Here is a 19,552-nt window from a genome sequence, read left to right on the forward strand (position 1 = left end):
CCAATCCTTCTGTCCATCAGTCTGCATTGTTCTGTAACTTCCACAGAACATGTCCCAGTAACATGGAAACAGAACTGACAACTGCAAACTCACAGGGCTGACAAGGAGAGAAAAAATAAAATAAAATGAAACGTCAAGACATACTAACTAAACATTTAAAAAAAAAAAAAAAAAAAAATATATATATATATATATATTTCTAACAGTTGTCATGACTGAACTGAAGGAGTCAGTTAGGCAACAGGAAAACATTTACAGTACACAAATGTTCCCTTTGTTAAGGGTTTATTAATGACAAAAAATTATTTACAAAAATTATTACATTACATTATAATTTTACATTATAAATCATTGATATGCAGTTAAAACAACATGAAGTTACCCATTATTTATGTAAGATTGTTATATTGAGAATAAAAGGAGGAATTTGCTGACTACTTTCCTTGGATGGTGCTACTCCCAGTGTTGTTCCAACTTACTTGAAAGCACTTTTCAAGGTCTTCATGCTCATTCACAGCATAAAGTATCACATTAAATACTTTATGTACATAGTTTTCTGATGTAGGCAACTCCTTAATAAGTGCTTCATATGTGTCCACTTTATATTAAGGTACATTTTCATAGGTTACTAATGTTGAATAAATGTTATTAAGGATTTATAACGTTAGGTAAAATGCTTACAATTTGGTAGGTATTATATAAAAGTCCCCCTTTTTATCCATGTTGTTATAACTGCTTCTCAATGATTTATAATGCATTTGTAAATGACTTATGAGTCATTAATGAAAATTTTTAAAAGCCCTTTACGAAGGGAACAATAGTTACCAGAAACTGCAAGCAAAATTCCTGACTGATCAACAAATACAGTAGCTCATAAAGTGATCACTAAAACTAAAACTAGGCTGTTGATTAATTAAACCAAACAGTAGTTTACAAAAGGACCACATATCCAAAATGCATTTTTTTTCTTGGGTTGACAGATGCCCAATTTTCCTTCTATAGCCTGCCCTCTTAGACCTGACATGGAAAGGAATGTCATGTGTACTGTAAAAGAAGAAAAAGCTTTCACAGCATTGAAAAGATATGGGTCAAGTCTTATCTACTGTCCTGACTCCCATTTAATGTCCATATACTGAAGTATCGGAGACATGACCTATATTAAATATCCTTTCTCCGGATATCTCAAAGCAATTCCATGGTACACCACTGTGTGTATATAAAAAAATAACTAAAAATCACTATAAATTAACCTAATTTACTCAACAGGACCCAGAACACAGAAGTGACAGAAATAAATGTTTATATTGATATTAAAGTGTATAATTTATGCACTGGTAGTGTCACCAAACAGCAAATTGCAAAGAAAATTAAAGAAAAAAAATCAGTTCCTGAAAACTACAAGTGTTTAATGTAATCTGATTACAAAGTAGTTACTGTAATCTAACTACTTTTTTGTAGTAGTGTAACACTTTACATTTTTAATTCTTCTAATTAGATTATAGTTACTGAATTGCAATTAAATTACTTATAAGTACATTAGTTGTGTTACACATATTTCTAAAATTAAATTATTTATGTAGAATGCATCTAAAACGTTAATATGAATGTCTGTTTGCATTTCTACAACATTGGATGGTGTGCACCCAGTGGTGTAGTAGTGTCTGAAGAGGTGGGAATACTGTGAATTTATGAAAACGGTTTATCCAAACGGTCTCTAAAATGTATATATATTTATATTTATATACAGTACATATGTAAAATGTGTATGATATATATTTGATCCCTAAAAAATATATTGTCTGTTTTAATCATTATCCCACATGAACTTACAAAATGCACATCAGAGTAAGTTTCTTTCTGGCATGGTGTACTGTACACTACTAAGAACCATGGGATGGTAACTTAGTGTTAAATATGTATTTAAATTAATAGGTCACATAAATGTTGCATTCATAAGGCTACTGTGAAAATTGTTAATACTTTATAATTCCTCTAAATAATAAACTAATACATATGCAATAAACTGTTAAGCATTGTATAGCTCATATAAGTGTAATAATGTTCACTTTAACTCTTTATCTTGTATAACCATATATAGCCTACATAAGAATGAATGGTTATTTGTTTTATATGTGTACTATAATGTTCTTTTCTGTGTAAAGTGAAATTATTTCCTACTTAGAAATATAAATTGGCAGATGCTATTTACAAGTGTAAAAAGGAACAAAAAGCATCTTTGTGCACTAAGTGCAAATAGCATTAGATGCTATAGTGGCAGATACACTTACACCCCTTTTAATGTCATGTCTAGATGTGTTTTTGGTCATGTTTTGTTTTCTGGTCTTTTATTTTGAAAAATGTTGTTCCTGTTTCCTAGTCATGTGATGTCCTGTTTTCCCACCATGTTTATGTGTCTTGTTTTCATTGGTTCGTATTCTTGTTATTGGTTCTTTCGTGTAATTGGTTCATGCTTATTGTCTTGTTATCTTGTTTAGAGTTCTGTTTGTTCATTGGCTTATTTTCCCCCATGTCCATGTATTTAAGCCCTCATGTTTGCCATTGTCCTTTGTCGAGTATTGTTGGTGTAGCATCATGTGTAGGCATAGTCAAGTCCAGTTTAATCTTATAGAGTCAAGTCCATGTTTATGTTTTATTTATGGTTTACGTTTGGATTTATGGTTGTTGGAGTTCACTATCGTAAATAAACTGCACCTGGGTTCGTTATCACATCATCGTCTGCTCCTGTGCCATTGCCTGCCAGAAACATTACAGAATACTCAACCTCACAATGGACCCTGCAGTTCAGCTTCTGAGCCTCTGTCAGGGGAGTCGTCTCCTGGAGGATTACGTTGAGGACTTTTGTGCCCTAGCCTGTCAGGTGGCTTTTAATGAACTCGCCTTCAAGGAAAGTTTTCGGGTTGGACTTAATGAGCCAATCTCTTCCTTGATGCCTAGCGGTCGCAGTCCCCTCAATCTGGCTCAATATATCGACCTCGCCCTACTGATCATTGGTTCCACGTTCACTGTGGGGGAGGCGGATGCCAAGCCAGAGTTCCACGACATGGCCGCCGCCGAGCCAGTGTTCCACAACATGGCCGCCACCAAGCCAAATTTCCTCTACATGGCCGCTGCCGAGCCAGAGTTCCTCGACATGGCCGCTGCCGAGCCAGAGTTCCTCGGCATGGCCGCTGCCGAGCCGGAGTTCCTCGGCATGGCCGCCGCCGAGCCAGAGTTTCACGTCATGGCCGCCAAGCAAGCATCCCACGTCATTGCCAACAAGCCAACGCCCATGTCTGCCACAGCCAACGAGCCAACGTTGAAGCCTCATCTGTCCCAGAGTCTGCACTACCAACTTTGGCCTCATGGAGGAGGAGGAGAAGGGATTTCATCTCTGAGTCTCAGCCTGTGTTCATGACCACAGAGGTTGTTCCCGAGACTCTGTCCATGCCAACGACCACAGAGGTCGCTCCCGAGACTCTGTTAACACCCACAACCACAGAAGTTGTTCCCAAGTCTCAGTACATGCTCCTGAACACAGAGGTCGTTCCTGAGACTCTGTTCATGCCCAAGACCACAGAGGTCACTCCCATGACTCCGCTCTTGTTCACGACCACTGAGGTCTTTTCCCAGTCAATTAGGACACTTCGTTTTGAGCCACCCACAGCTCCAGGCCATGTCACAGCCACGCCAGAGTCATCACCAGGCCTTGTCACATCCACGTCAGAGTCAGCTCCAGGCCATGTCACAGCCATGCTGGAGTCAGCTTCAGGCCATGTCACAGCTGCGCCAGGGTCAGTTCCAGGCCTTGTCACTGCAGCACCAGAGTCAGCTCCAGGCCATATCACAGCCGCGCCTGAGTCAGCTCCAGGCCATGTCACAGCCACGCCTCAGCCTGCTCCATACCATGTCACAGCCACGCCTCAGCCTGCTCCATGCCATGTCACAGCCATGCCTCAGCCTGCTCCATGTCACAGCCAAGCCCATGACTGTTCATGCAATGCCACAGCCGAGCCCCAGACTTCTTCATGCCATGACACATCCGAACATCAGACTGCTCCAGGCCATATCACAGCTGAATCTCAGACTCTGCCTTGATCCCATGCTCCATGCCCTACTACGTCAAGTTGCCACAGCCCCCCCCATATTCCTCTTGTTCCCACTTGAACACTGTGTTTTTGTTTTGGGGTATCTGGAGTTTATTAGTATAAGTATATTATGGGAAATATTAAGACATTAGAAAAAGTATGCCAAGTATGGCCTGGTTAGCTCAGCAAGTAAAGACACTGACTGCCACACCTTTGAATCCAGGGCATGTTGAGAGACTCCAGTCAGGCTTCCTAAGCAACCAATTGGCTCGGTTGCTTGGGTGGGTAGAGTAACGTTGGATTAACCTCCTCGTGGTCACTATAATGTGTGATTCTCGCTCTTGGTGGTGTGTGTGGTGAGTTGTGTATGTAGGGTAGCGCGCTCAACAAGTCACATGATAAGATGCGTGGATTGACGGTCTCAGACGAGGAGGCAACTGAGATTTGTCCTTCACCACCCGGATTGAGATGAGTCACTACGCCACAATGAGTACCTAGAGCACATTGGGAACTGGGCATTCCAAATTGAGGAGAAAAAGTAATAATAATAATAAATATGTCAAGATGTGGGATTCATACCAAGATCTCCAGCTTGATCATTGTGAAAATTAAAAATATGTCCACCTTCATTTGATCTGATTTGATTTTTCAAATAAAACCGTTGTGGCTGTCTTGAGTTTGGTCTGAGCAGTGGTGGGCGGAATTAGTTTAAATAGCCTCTGCCAACCAGATGGGCTATTTGCACTTATTGTAAATAGACTCTCTGATATAAATTTAAATGAATTTGATATCACTGGAAAAAAGGACATTTGATATAATTACAGTACACAGTTTTCCAGCATCTGTGAAGAGCATCAAAAACTACCACAGGTGCAATAAAAAGATGTATTTAGTTAAATTGCATATGTTAAATTTAAATGTATAGCCTATATACCTGTATTTATTTACGCTTAGCGGGGAAATAATTTGACAATGCAAATTATGATTACTCCAGGGATGTTTGTGTAACCACATTAGATGCTGGAAATGTCTCACCCCTTACTGAAATGTAAAATATAATTAGTTAGCAAATATCCAATCGCGTCTGAAATTAATGTTCTGATTGGTGGATCAGCTTAGTCGGACTCTCTGTCTTGCCTGTGTCATCTGTTGCACTCCCACCTACTGCAGCCCAGTGCTTAAGAGAGAATCTCTATACACTTAAAAAAACCCACACATACACACACAATTCACTCAATGCTGCTGCGTCGTGTTACTAGTTGGAAAAGTTCAGGGTCAAAAGACTACTTGCTGTTCTGGCGGCCATACGTATCATCACTTATTTCAGGTGGGCATACACAAAATTCTAAGAAAGATAGGTGGGCATACGGCATATGCCCTAGACTGTACTAATATGTGCACCCCCTAATGAGTCATATTAAGGGAGAAACGCTTTGACACATGACTTGCGTGCATTATGAACTAAATTTTTTTAAATATGTTGAGCAGAAAAACAAAACATTTGTGTGGGAAGTGTTTTAGAAAGTTACTTAAAACTAAAGTAATTAGTAATGTGATAACTTGTGGTGAAGCAATAAGTAATCTGATTACAATTTTAGTGAAGTAATTAGGAGCTTGTTGTGACTAACTTCCCCAACACTGAAAACTATTCTCCCTGTTTTTCCATTAGTTGTTGTGGGTGCCATTAGTCCCACCCACTGTTGACCTGGGCTGGATGGGCTGTTAAAAAAAAAAAAAAACATTTTACAGAAACACCACAGAACATCAGTGTTACACTTTTAGGTGAAATCAAGCTATAAATGACTTGTATTGTACATTCCATGTAAGCTGGGAAATTAGAAAAACAAAACACTGAAAAAAATTACATGCATCAGTTTTAAGGAACAATATTTGCCCACTAGAATTGATTTTCAAGGGCATTGTTTCTACTGCTGAAGACTACTACCTTTCTCTTAAACTAGATAATATACTGAAATATATCAAATGTTAAAAAGCACAGGCATTAACTACAGGGGCATTTTCTCCTGATTTGTGAGGGAGTGCTATAACCTTGAGCATCCAGCAGTGTGTTCTACCAGGACTGAGCAGTTTGTCATTCTCATGAGAGACATCAAGTTATTAATGTGACAGTGGGTAAAAGGATGTGTCAGCTGAAATCAATCACAAACACTCGGCAGGGAAAAGCACATGGTTTTAATAGACCCAATCATCTCCACACCACATCCTCAGCGGTAAGGCCACACTCAGGAAGTTTCTCCTCAATGAGAATGATCAAAGTTTACAAGGCTACCATGTACTTGTCAAATCTAGATATTTGAACTTTTCTAAAATATGCATTGACTCATCATGATCGAAAAATATTTAAAAGGTCAAAATATTATTAAATCACACAAATCAAGCTAATCGCATTTTATTCAAGGATGTTACAGTGGTATTTTAGTTTTTGTTTTGTATTTGAAAGTATACTTTCAAAAAACAATAAGAATGCACACACACACATTTAAAACTACAAATCTCCAAAAAGGCCAAATATCTACCCCACTTCCTATTAAACAAATCTAAGTCTACATGTCACCTCCTCAAATGCCACCACTCCACCCATCTCTGTGCACCAATCCCGAATGAGGGTACTCCAACCGACATCCATCCCCTAAGAATGACCCGTCTGCCGATCATAACTCCGGCTAGGACCCAACTTTTTATGTATCTATCTCCTATATTAATGACCGTTCCATCGTCATGATACAAAATGAAATTTGAGTGTCCAGTACGTCACGCATAAAAATATGAACCCTCAACCAAAATTCTTGGATCTTAACACACCACCAAAAAACATGGGTTGTGTCCCAATCTTCAGATTGGCTTCGCCAGCAGGTGGGTGTGTCTTTAAGGCCAAGCCTATACAATCTAGAGGGGTCCAATAGAATCGATTTAAAATCATAAACTGCATTGCATCTCTAGATGAAGACTTTACATTTTTTTAAATACTAGCCCACACTCCCTTCTCCAATACCAAGTTTAAATCTTTCTCCCAACTTCTTGAGAGAAGTTGAAACCCTGTCCCCCAGACTTTGAATTAACAGGGAGTAAAACATAATAATAATAAAACAAAATCTTAGATAGGCCTTGCCCACCTTTGTCAATCATCCTATGTAACTTATCTGGAACATTTACCATTTCAAATGAAGGACTTTGCTATTCTATCAAATTGCTTGAAATAAGAGAGGGGGACATCTATAGGGAGAGATTGTAGCAGGTAGTTGAATTTTGGAATACAATTAATTTTAATAGAATTAACCTTCTCAATCATAGATATATGTATTGAAGCCCATTAACCCACATTGCAGGGGGGAAGAAGGAGAGCAGGAGAGCCCGAGAGAGAGAGAGAGAGAGAGGGGAGAGAAAAGAAATACACCCTGGTTCGCTGGCCCCGAACACGCTGCCTCATGGTCCTCAGCCAGCTGCACTGCCTCCAGGCGGACAGCAGCAGGATCCTCTGCCTCCAGGCAGATGGCAGTGGTGACGAATCCATGACAGCGCATCCTTCCTCCTTCCCGGGTTTCTGCACCAATGTAACATGGTTTGTTGTTGGGTGGAATGGAGGAAGCTGGTACTGGCTTGAACAATACATGCAGACTATTAATAATACAAACAAAATACGTGCGTACGCACGAACACAGCTCCGTGTGTCTCTCTCTCTCTCTCTCTGGTGTCCCCGGCTGCTCCTTGTGTCTCTCTCTCTCCTGCTGATTGGGGCAACTCAGCACCCTCACGGACCGGCCACGCCCTCCTCATCATCACATAATCATATTGACATTTACATAGCTTTATATTTATGAGAGAGTATCTTAACAACTGACTTGGCGGCTCTAATCAGTACAATTTCTAGGGTGCATTACTTAGTAAGACCTGTAGACTACATGCCAGGTTTCAGCACACACACACACAAAATGTCATTATCACTTATGTATCATATTTGTCACAAATACGTTTGAAACCTCAATCGTAAAAAGATGACTAAACACTCAAATTTAATGACTTTCAACATGTCTGACATCTAGTGCAGTAGCGATGGATGTCTGGTCTGGTTTAATTGTATTTAATTTAATACAATTTTCTTTTTTTTTTTTTTTTTTTTTTAAATCAAAGCAGTTCAAAAAACACACAAAGGATGATAAAAGATACTTTGTTTATTGAAAAATGCTTGACTATATCTGATTTTTGGACCAAACCTAAACTCAAACTCTTGTTTTGATATTGATAGTGCTTTAAAATGTCTCTTTCTTATCATTTTTAATCCTAAAAAGGTTTTTGTACCCTGCATGGGGGACACAAACATCTGAGAGGCTGGTCAGAGGAGCAATGAGTGAATCAGTCAAATAGTTGTAACATTTATTGAAAAGGGGTTCCCTGCAAATACTGAGGGCATGTGACTTTGTATAAAATATCTGGCATCAACTCTAAATGTAACATGGCAGCATATCTTTTTAAAGAAGCTGAACTCGAGACATATGTTCTTTTCAATGTTATTTTCATGATTTCTACAAGACTTAAAATTCGAATCAAAAGTAATATTTTAGAAAAAAATGGAAATGTATTATGTGGGCCCTAATGTGTCCACAAATAGCATTTTAGCAACAGCCTATTTTAGGGTTAAGATGACTGGCAATAGACCTTTTTCACAGACTTGGATGAACCGTTTCCGCCTTACTTAGCAGCGTAAATCACACAATATTTTTATATTATACATTTTTTAAATATTAAGTGTAAATTTAATTAAAAAATTACCACAGCTGTGAGGAGGTTTTGATTACAGCTGCTGAGAGAGTAACAGTAAATGTGGCATCTTCTCCAATCTGGCTGTCTTAATCCACCTCCTTCTATTTTTTTCCTCTGGAAAGTTATTCAAATGTATCAGTGGATTTTGTCTTTTGGTCTTTGAGCAAATAGGGAAGTGAAAATATTTGCTGTGATCTCCCATTCACTCCTATTCCCCACTGTTGAAGTTTACCCCACAGTCGTTTATTTCCGCATTTCAAAACCACTAGAGTACCACTAACTGTACTTTAGGCAGAAATAGATTGATAATAAATATTATCATACCACTGCTTCAACTCTGTTAAATTTGTCATAAGCTACTTTGAAAGTGAGGGAATATAATACATTTTTTTTACAAATTATAAATGTTTATATTTTGTCTTTATTGTTCCCTTTACAAAAAGCTTCACTATGATGCTGCACTGCTAAGCGCTATGGGGAACAATCCTAGTTGTGACCGAGCTGTGAAATATGTGTGTAACACGTCAATGAACATTGACCGGAATTTATAGCCTCGGCTGATGTAATCATTAGATGCACCTGAGGCCAGGCTATAAATGGATGTGTCACCAGGTGTCGTCAGATCCTCTTTTTTCAGAGCGATTCTGTGGCTGTGTGTTTCACAAACCCTGTCAAAACTGTGTTAGGAGTTAGAATTTGTTAGGCAGTGTGCAGTGAACCTTTTCTCTTTTCTCTTCTGTTTAGAAAATATTATATATATACAGTATATAAAAAAAAAGAAAAAAAGAGAGAGAATGACTGAAAGCCGCAGTTTTTTGCTCTGTTTGTTTGGGGGAAGAGCACGCTGCTCTCGCGTTACAGCAGGGCGGGTGCGAGCACTGCGATTTGCTTTCAGGCAAAGTGCTTCGCGCTCACCTCGCTTGCTTCCGGGAGTCAGCACTCACGAGAAAAGTGGGGCTCTTGCATGGATTTGGCTGAGGAGCAAGAGACGGGTTTATCCCTTTCTCTCGCTCTCTCCCCAAACCCAGCTGGTCCTTCACATGATCTCGAAGCACGTTCTGACTCTTCTTCGTATCCTGAAGGATCACGATTCTCTTCCCGCCTCAGAGCTTTCCGTCCGCGATAAAAAAATCTACAGAGGAATTGCTCGAGGTTGTTACTCGTGCGGTTGCAAGACTCCAGTTGGACTGGCCACGCGAAAAAGAGACCCCCAAATGTTCTTCCAGTGTTCACATATCCTCGATGTCATTATATTCGACTATCGTGGGTGCTGAGGCACGGGGGTATTCAGTGATGCCGCCAGTCGGAGAGACGCTTGCGGGCTATCTCTCGCCGGGCTCGGCATCGTCACTTAAGAAGCCCTCTCTCCCCTCAAAGCCTTGTAGGACAACCTCCACTTTAGTGGGAAGGGCTTATCAAGCAGCAGGTCAGGCTGGTGCTGCTCTGCACACTATGCTGTTTTACAGGTGTACCAGGCTGACCTCCTGGACCTGAGTGTGGGTTCTGCGCTTGACGAGCAAGCCTCAGACCCGCCTCAGTCCTGTCTGAAGGGAGGCTCAAAAGCAAAGCGTGGGGAGTCGTGCTTCTCCTCCCAGGGATTGTGGACAGTCTCATCGCCCTCGCCAGCCCCCGAAGCAAGACATCAGGACTATAATTTCTAGTAAGAGAAAACCCTGATGGTCTTGCACCTAGATTAGGGGTTAGCTCCCCTCGGGACGGGGCGCGTGCTTCACTTCACCCCTCCCGGTACCCCCTCGAAGCCCCTCCATTCCCGCCACCTCTTGGTGCTTCGGGTTGCAGAGGCTTCCGTCAAAATTGGGTGTTTTCGAAGTTCCTGCATTTTATTCAGGACGCGAAACACTCGACAACCCCTCAACAGGAAGTGTTAAAATCTAATACCCATCTCAGAGATCCTGGCAGCGTGGTAATTTCTGCCATATATATTCTTTTATGTGGGTCTTATAAGGGCGTCAAGATTTAATTCACTCGCTGCTTTTCCGTGTTTCAACGGCGTGTTCTCACTGCCGTAAACCGGATTTCTTTTTTGATGTCAAAAAAACCCTAAAATCTCCTAGTTAAAGGGGCCATGGTATGTGTTCCCCTTCCAGAGAGAGAGTTAGAGTTATTACACTAAATACTTCCCATTTCCCATGGAGGGTGAGGGGTGGCGTCTGGTTTAGATCTTAAAGCTTGAACTGCCCGTGGGTGTTCAAGTCCTAGATGATGCCTATCAAGACGGTCGTGTCTCAAGCCCTACAACTCGTTTGGCTGGCCACCATCGATCTTATGACGCACTTCTATACATCATTTAGAAGTTCTGCCACAACATGGAAAGTTCCTGAGGTTCGCTTCCGGGGACGAAGTCTTCCAGTGTCAGGTTCTTTACCTCGGCCTAGCCCTTTTTACCCACACATTCACAATGCATGATGTAGCGCTGGCTCATTGCGACTCCGGGGCATCTGCATTCTGAATTATGTAGACGACTGGCTGATCCTAGCGCAGTTCCAGGAACTGGCAGTTCAGCACAGGGACATCATCTTAGCTCATCTGTTTCTCTGGGGTTGAGGCTCACATGACACATACATGACCCAGAATGCGTCTGTATGCGTTTCTTTCCCCGGTTTTTCTGCCCCCGGGAGTCTTGGCAATGTTCACCAGCAAGGGTCTTGCTCCTATTAATGGCACTACGCTGGCCGAACAGGATATGTTTCTCGGAGTTAATACCTCTCCTCTACAGCTCACCTTGGGCGATTCCGAACAGGGAGGACCTTCTCATCCTTGGCCCGAATTGTGAAACCTTTCATGTCTGGCCCCTAAGGGTACCAAATGAGGTTCACAGGGTTTTCTCTTGAGGTTATCGAGACCATTTCAAGTGCTAGGGCTCGCTTCACTTGGAACTGCTCGGGGTGATTTATCAGGGCAGAAGAGGACCTCTTCACCTCTGTTGATAGCGCAATGTTTCCTCTACTTTTTCCCGAGTCGCCCAGTCCCCCCCTCCCCCTCGGGTGATCGTGGTGATGTATACATAGCACAAATGCGCCTGCATGCGTTTCCTTCTACTAAAGGTCATATTACAGAACCAACTAACTGCCAGTTTGCTTCAGTTCTGGATTTTCTGTAGAAAGAACTGTCAGCGGGCACTTGCCTCGCCACTGCCAGGTTCTATGTGGCCACTGCGGTTTGCCATGGCTTGGTGGGCGGGGTGCCCTTTAAGAGGCATCCTTGTTTGAGTTTGCCCCAGCTATGACCAAAAGCATTCTTTGCACCCTCACTTTGGGAAGGGACATTATTGCCCGGGCCTACGAGGCACACAGTCAAGCTTCGCCAGTAGGTTTTAGGGAGCACTCTACCAGAGTACCTCCTCCTCTAAAACCTTGGCTAGAGGTCTCCCTCTGCAGCAAGTTTGTGATGCGGCAGGTTGTCCTCTCCACACACATTCATTAGACTTTTATAGTTTGCATGTTCTGCCACTCCGGGCTCTTATGCCCTTGAGTCGACATCTCAAGCTCATGTCTGGACAAGTTTGTGATGCGGCAGGCTGGTCCTCTCCGCTCACATTCATCAGTTTTTATGACAAGTTTGTGTTGCGATAGGGTTCTCTTCGCACACATTCATCAAACTTTATGGGTTAGATGCTTTGCTACTCCGGACTCTTATGTCCTTGTGTCGACATCTCAGCCCATACCTAAACAAGTTTGTGATGCGGCAGGTTGTCCTCTCCGCACACATTCATTGGACTTTTAAAGTTTGGATGTTCTGCACTCCAGGCTCTTATGCCCTTGAGTCGACATCTCAGCTCATGCCTGAACAAGTTTGTGATGCGGCAGGCTGGTCTTCTTCTGCTTTATAGTCTAATTTAAATTTCAAAATTTTACAATTAATTTCTGTTTCATGATATTAATTTTCTTGACATTATCATGCATTTATTTGAGTTATTGCATTTTTATGCTTTAAATAAATTATTGGTAGAAAAATGCTTATTCTGGTCTTCTCTTTGTAACATATGTAATGGTAAACTGTTAACATTTTTAAATGTTAAACTTTGACAAAAAATTGTTTGATAAAGTCTAAATATATATCAAAATGCACATCTTGTGATAAAATATAAAATTAGGTTACAACAAGATATCAGACAACACAGTAGGTGGCTATACAGCCATCTACTGGGTGTTACTGGCATGACATACTTTTCACATGGTTGTCATGTTATTTAAATTTTGTTCAGATTTAAGTCACATTCTCATATTTTCTTCATGTTTAACCTTATAGAAGTGTAGGATTTTTTTAAATTTAATTAATACATTTAATATATTTGTTTTCAAAAATTTTAACATGTTGAAATATACATGCGAATAAGATCAAAATAGCATAAAATCCCAAAAGAAATGCATAATTTTATAGTTCTTACTTCAGGGAATAAAAATGTTTATTATTATCATTATCATAAAAAAGGGTTACGCATTTAAACCTTAAAATGCTTAATTTTTATTTAGAAATGGTTCGTAATAGTTTTATAAGCTATTAGACAGTTTTAAATACATTTTCAGATGATGGTCAATAAAATAAGTCAATGTAGTACATACACCTTTATACACCCCATCTCTGACCCTCTGTCTGAAACACTTGATTTCTGTGAAATTCACCTTTAAGACATGCCGACTTTTATGATTGACTACATTTACATTTACACATTTGGCAGACGCTTTTATCCAAAGCGACTTACAGTGCACTTATTACAGGGACAATCCCCCCAGAGAAACCTGGAGTTAAGTGCCTTGCTCAAGGACACAATGGTGGTGGCTGTGGGGATCGAACCAGCGACCTTCTGATTACCAGTTCAGTGCTTTAGCCCACTACGCCACCATCACTCACATCTTTACAGAGCATTATTGATATGTCCAATATTGTTGGCTACTCACTCACTGCTCCATCTTTCAATACAAGTTTCTTTGAAAAGCCTGAATCTTAGTTCTTAAAATAATCCATAAAGAAATGTGTCACAAACATATACTGTAATCCCATATTGACATGTTCAGGAACTTAATTTGAATAAGCCAGTCATTCCTAATGATGCTCTCCCTTTCACAGCTACGATTACATATGTTTTGAAGGTGGGGCTAATCAAGTGAACACCACATTTGAAGTAGGGATGGGTGATTCCACTAACTTTCTTTTTCGATCTGATACCAATAATTTCAAGTACAATATCATTGACACCGATACCAATACCGATCCTTCTAATGATAATTTTATTTTTTATTGGGATAAAATGTGTAATTTAAAATATTATTTTTAGTCATAATTCAAGGCCTTTTTTTTAAAAAATGTTTAGCCTTATCAGAAAATTATTAGACTTCTGTTTTGTTTACCCTTACAAAAATTAACCATGGTTTCACTACAGTATAGTTTAACCATGGTTTTTAGTTAAACCATAGTTACCACACAATTAACCATGATTATTAAAACAATATTACTGTAATAAAACCACGGTTTCCGCCAAAAAAAACTAAAACATGGTTACTACAATATTGCTTTAGTAAAACCATGGCTAACAATTTTTTAACACAAACTCATAAGAAATGTCACCTTTATATGTTGTTATTTTAGGGTGAATTTACTCCAGAAGCAGTTTCTCTTTTTTTTATTATTACCTCTTGTTTGAATGAGCCTTGTAACAGTGCAAGCACTTGTCTGCTTATGTCTTTCAGCATGCATGTTATGATGAACGGAAGAAGAAATAGTTCTATCGGGAAGAGACGCAGGCTTGAGTGAGGTTTAAGATGCCATTTATTTGATGAATGTAAAACAGAATAGTAATGTCTCTCTTTGTCGTAGACTGCCGGTCCGAGGGAGTTGTACTCGGAACCATCATATCCTGCCGGAGATAGGAGGCAGGGGCGAGGAGTCTACCCCTGTGTGGGATGGGGCTCAACTGGTGGTGGTGGGGTGGTGGAGGTTGCCATGTTAGCACACTGAAACAGCAATGTGATAGATTGTGAGCAGACTTATAAAGCAATGGCTAACATGGTTTTGGCTAGGAGTTACCCAGCTAATGATGTGATGATGTACAGCTGCTAGTCTTCCCGCTAGAACTACGCTGCGCTTCAATTTCCAATCCTGCACAAGTATTTGCTTATATAGCCGAATCCTTTTTATTTCACTTTGAAGCTTATGGTTTTTGTTCATTTTCATTGTAACCAAATAATAATAGCCCTACTTAAAAAAAAAAAGTTAGAATGGATATTTTTGTGTGAGGATCGATATTTTTGATTCCACATCAGTATCGGAAGTATAGATGCTTTAGGATCTATACACCAATCCCTAATGTGAAGTCACTATATGTGGCCGATTTTAATAGAGTCATTTATTCAGGGTGTAAACAATAAATGCTATTTTTGGGATGGAGAGAAAGTTGAGTTCTGAAACTTAGTGTGTTTTTATAGAGTGGTGGTGGTGTAGTGGCTAAAGCACAGGGCTGTTAATCAGATGGTCACTGGTTCTAACCCCATGGCCACCACCATTGTGTCCTTGAGTAAGGCACTTAACCCCAGGTTGCTCCAGGGGGATTGTCCCTGTAATAATTGCACTGTAAGTTGCTTTGGATAAAAGCGTCTGCCAAATGCATAAATGTAAATGTAAAAATACAATGACCTCATACATGTCAAAATAACAAGGACAGTTAGATTTCTCATGACAGTACCCCTTTAATATACTCTAGTTGTGATTATGAGATTAGATGAATGTGCTCCTCCCAAACCTTTGTTTAGATTTACAATTATTAGTTTCTTACTAGTAAATAAAATAATTCATGTCACTCGTACTGCGATGGACTGGCGACCTGTCCAGGGTGTCCCCCGCCTTTCGCCCAATGTTAGCTGGGATAGGCTCCAGCCCCCCGCGACCCTGTACACAGGATAAGCGGTTGACGATGGATGGATGGATGGATGTCACTCGTAATACAAGTTGAACACTCAGCATACACTCAGAAGAGTTTTCACACCTGTATGAAGTCCTTGAAAATTGGTTCTGGAAAAAGTACTTGAAAGTCCTGGATTTGTATTCAGTGATGCCTGAACCTGCATTCCTAATGGGTTAAGTAAAAAAAGTAAAATAAATAAATCTTCCAACACTAAATAACATTCTAGCATTCAAGGATTTTGCACTTTTGGAGAAATGTGTACCACCCAGCTGCCTTTCCTGATTGTGATATCTTGATCAAAAGGCAATGCATTAGCTTGGATATGAACACAGTTAAACTGTGTGGTGGGCAGCTATGCTAACCACTAAACCATCAATGCAACAAGATTCCTAACCCATGTGTTTTACAAAAGTGTTTAAAAAAAAACACAGTGGGCATAAGCTTGGAGAAACAAAATGCTCATTTGGGGTTCTGAAACAAAGGTTCCCACCCAGCTCCTTTTAAGAGGTCCACCTCTTCAAAAATTAAATTATATATAAAAGGTTATATTGCCTATATGCATTGTAAAGTCTATAAAACAACACCCATTTAGCATCAGCCTTAATCCCAGGCAAACCATACAGCCATGCTACTCTCTTCATAATCTTCATGGGACTAAAGACAATGTTAAAAGCTCCTTTACTTTTTTATGATACCTTTGTAGCTCTGCTGATAGTAGAGCCCTAAGAAATAGGGAAAATTCACACAGCCTGCTTTTATGACTTGGTCATTCAAATTGGGTGGAGCAAAATACATAAAAATCTCTTTCATAACAAAATAACTGCAACCCCATTCCGAGGATAACACATCCCTAACCCTGTGTGTTACACTTTGTTGCGTAATTTGTCCTGCACCATGCTTAGCACATTTTCTACGGAGTGAGCCTTTTCTTAGTTTTAACTCATTGTTTTAATGCATGCATTTGTATTCTAGTGGTGTCTCCTGCTCTGGTATGATCTAGTTGAAGCACATGTCAGGAAATCTACTGAGAGCTAACAGCACAGCCTTTGCACTTGATAAATCTAAAGGACAGATCAGCAGGAGAACTCTACACACACAGTACTACATTTGAAACACTCTCTCCCTGAGCTGAGGGTGGAGCTTTGTTGTCTCACTCTTATTCCAGATCAGAGATGGCACATGTCTGTTCTGTGTGGGTCTACTGTGGTAAAGTCCCATAAGAGAGGAGAAAAGACTTTATAGTATAAAGAGGAGAGAGAGTGAGAAGAACTTGCTCGCCAGCTCCCGGACATGCTGTCACCTGGCCCTCAACTGGCCCTCAACTGCTCCTCTGCTCTTTGGTGGATGCCAGCTCGCTCCTCCCCAGGCGGACGGCAGCGGTTCCTCCGACTCTTGGCGGCTAGAAGTGACCCCTCCGTCCCCAGGCAGATGGCCGTGACTGCTCCCCTGGCAGATGGCAGTGGCGAGGACTCTGTGACAGCGCATCCCTCCTCTCTCCTGGGTTTCGGCACCACTGTAACAGTATAAAGATGGGCAAGGAGGAGGCGGGAACCAGCTGAACAGTCAACATAAAGTTTAATGGTAAACATAAACCAACATAAAACACAAGGACACACACACATAAGGCCGTGTGTGTGTCTCTCTCACTCTCTCTCGAACTGGCACCTCCAGCTCCACTTTATCTTGCTCTCCCGCTGATCAGCAGTTTCAGCGCCAGTGGCCCCGCCCTTGTCCTCGTCACACATTCATACTTACCTCACCTGCATACCTAAGAATATTTTTCAACTGTCAAAAAGTTTTTTTTTATGAAATGCAGTATGTTCTCTAAAAGTATGCAAATATCTATGAAGCTTCTGTATCTGGCATCAGTTCAAACCTTTTGCACAGTCACCAGCTGAGGCACATGACTCAATCTCAGTAAACGTAAGGACTTTAAACTGGCTTGCACTGGTGTGCTTGTATGTTCCTTCCTGTGTAAATTCACCAAATCAAACAGAAGTGTAAGTCCCGTAAGAGAGGGAAGTAAGGTCAGAAGAGGCTCGTAAAAGCTTACAAGGATAAAAAAAACTGTATTAGTCAGGCAACACAGAATAGAGCAACAGAAGAAGGTTAGGATTGTGCGTCATTGAATTGCGGTAAAGCTAAATAAGTAATAAGGTAATAATTATTATTGGAGCACACAAACTAATTACCAAATTCAAATTTAACATCCTGTGCCGGCATGGCCAATTTAATTCAAAATAAAATTCAAGTTCTCACTCATGGGTTCTTAAATGTATAGTTATATGTTGTGTTGGTATTAGGTATATATGTTGTACTGTATATGTTGTGTGTATGTTGTGCTCTCTCATGTTAGCATGTTTAGAAATGTATTTATTTTCCTTTGTTCCCAGTAAGAGCATTGACATTTTCAAGTTTTTCTTAGTAATCAAGAATAATTTGCTCAAAGGTTAACTGTATGACACTGCAATAACATAGATGCATTTTAAATGTGCTGCTGAAAAAAAAATTAACTAGGAAGCTTGAAGCAATTCCTGACTTACTTAAGCAGTCAGCATATGAACAATTGCTTACAACATGTCTTTATTTGCCCGCAATTTTTTATTCTACTGAGAATTGCACTTACAAAAGCAATTAGCATGTACACTGAATGTTCAATCATTCTTAAGGCAAGGTTTACACACCAGTAGATGTTGGCACTGACTGGCATAAGACTGACCGTCTGATGCCACCTTGGGTCAAATGATAACTTCCATTCACCCCTACCATCCTCTCTGTCACAAATAAAACATCCAAGAGGCATTTTGCAGGTATCTCACCACACAGCAACCACTCCAAGGGAGGAAGCCCAGGAATACATAACCTTATCAGAGTCATGTGGAATTACAGGTGGCAGGGTGGAGGAATGCCAAAGTGGTGGAGAGACAGAGAGGAACAAAAATAAAAAGGAGCAGTAGTGTTTTATTTATCTGTTTTTAGAGTCCTTTTCCATTTCTCACTAATCTCCTAAACCCTTAGAAAACAAGCCTTCCAAGAACCTGCTACCATTGTGATGAATGCCTACCCCTCATAGGGATAAATTACTCATTTACTAATTGACTCAAAATTGCTTCATCACTCCACGATTGCTCATTTGGATGCAGTGAGATGGCTAATTAAAATGTTCTCAGCAAACATCGACAGGCTTTTCTCTCAATTACTTGAGAGCTGGTCACACTCAAATAAACAAGTGTACAACTGCTGCTAATTAAAGTCCATTTGGTTTATGTCTTTGTATTTGAAATGGAACCATGAGCTGTGAAGGGCATCTTGTCTTTGAGGGTTCTTGCATGAAACTCCTTCGTGCTTCGAGCAAATCTCCACATTAGATGGAATGGTGGTCACAGACTGCCTAATGCATTCTGTACATGAAAATCGCAATTGCTTTCTCATAACGTCAGTCTAAATTCTGATTGGCTTGCTTTATGCTATTTGTGTGAGTTAGGGTGGAAACGTTTTTAGCAGTTCACTGCAAAACAAGTTTTTTAAATTCCTAAAATAATACATTAAGAACTTTTGAAAAATGGAGCTAGTCAGCCAGCAATAGGCATGTGCTGCAATCTGAGGCTTCTAGTAACAAACTCAAAACACAAAAGGAGACACGCTTGAAACATGTAGTGTGCACTAGACTTAAACATTGTGTATGTACTTTAGCATGTAAGACAATCACAACGTGATCTGATGTGAAAAACAATATCAGTTCCCACCCCAACCAGGAAGTCTAAAACTT

The sequence above is a fragment of the Xyrauchen texanus genome, chromosome 30, assembly GCF_025860055.1.
Source record: "Xyrauchen texanus isolate HMW12.3.18 chromosome 30, RBS_HiC_50CHRs, whole genome shotgun sequence".
Lineage (NCBI taxonomy): Eukaryota > Metazoa > Chordata > Actinopteri > Cypriniformes > Catostomidae > Xyrauchen > Xyrauchen texanus.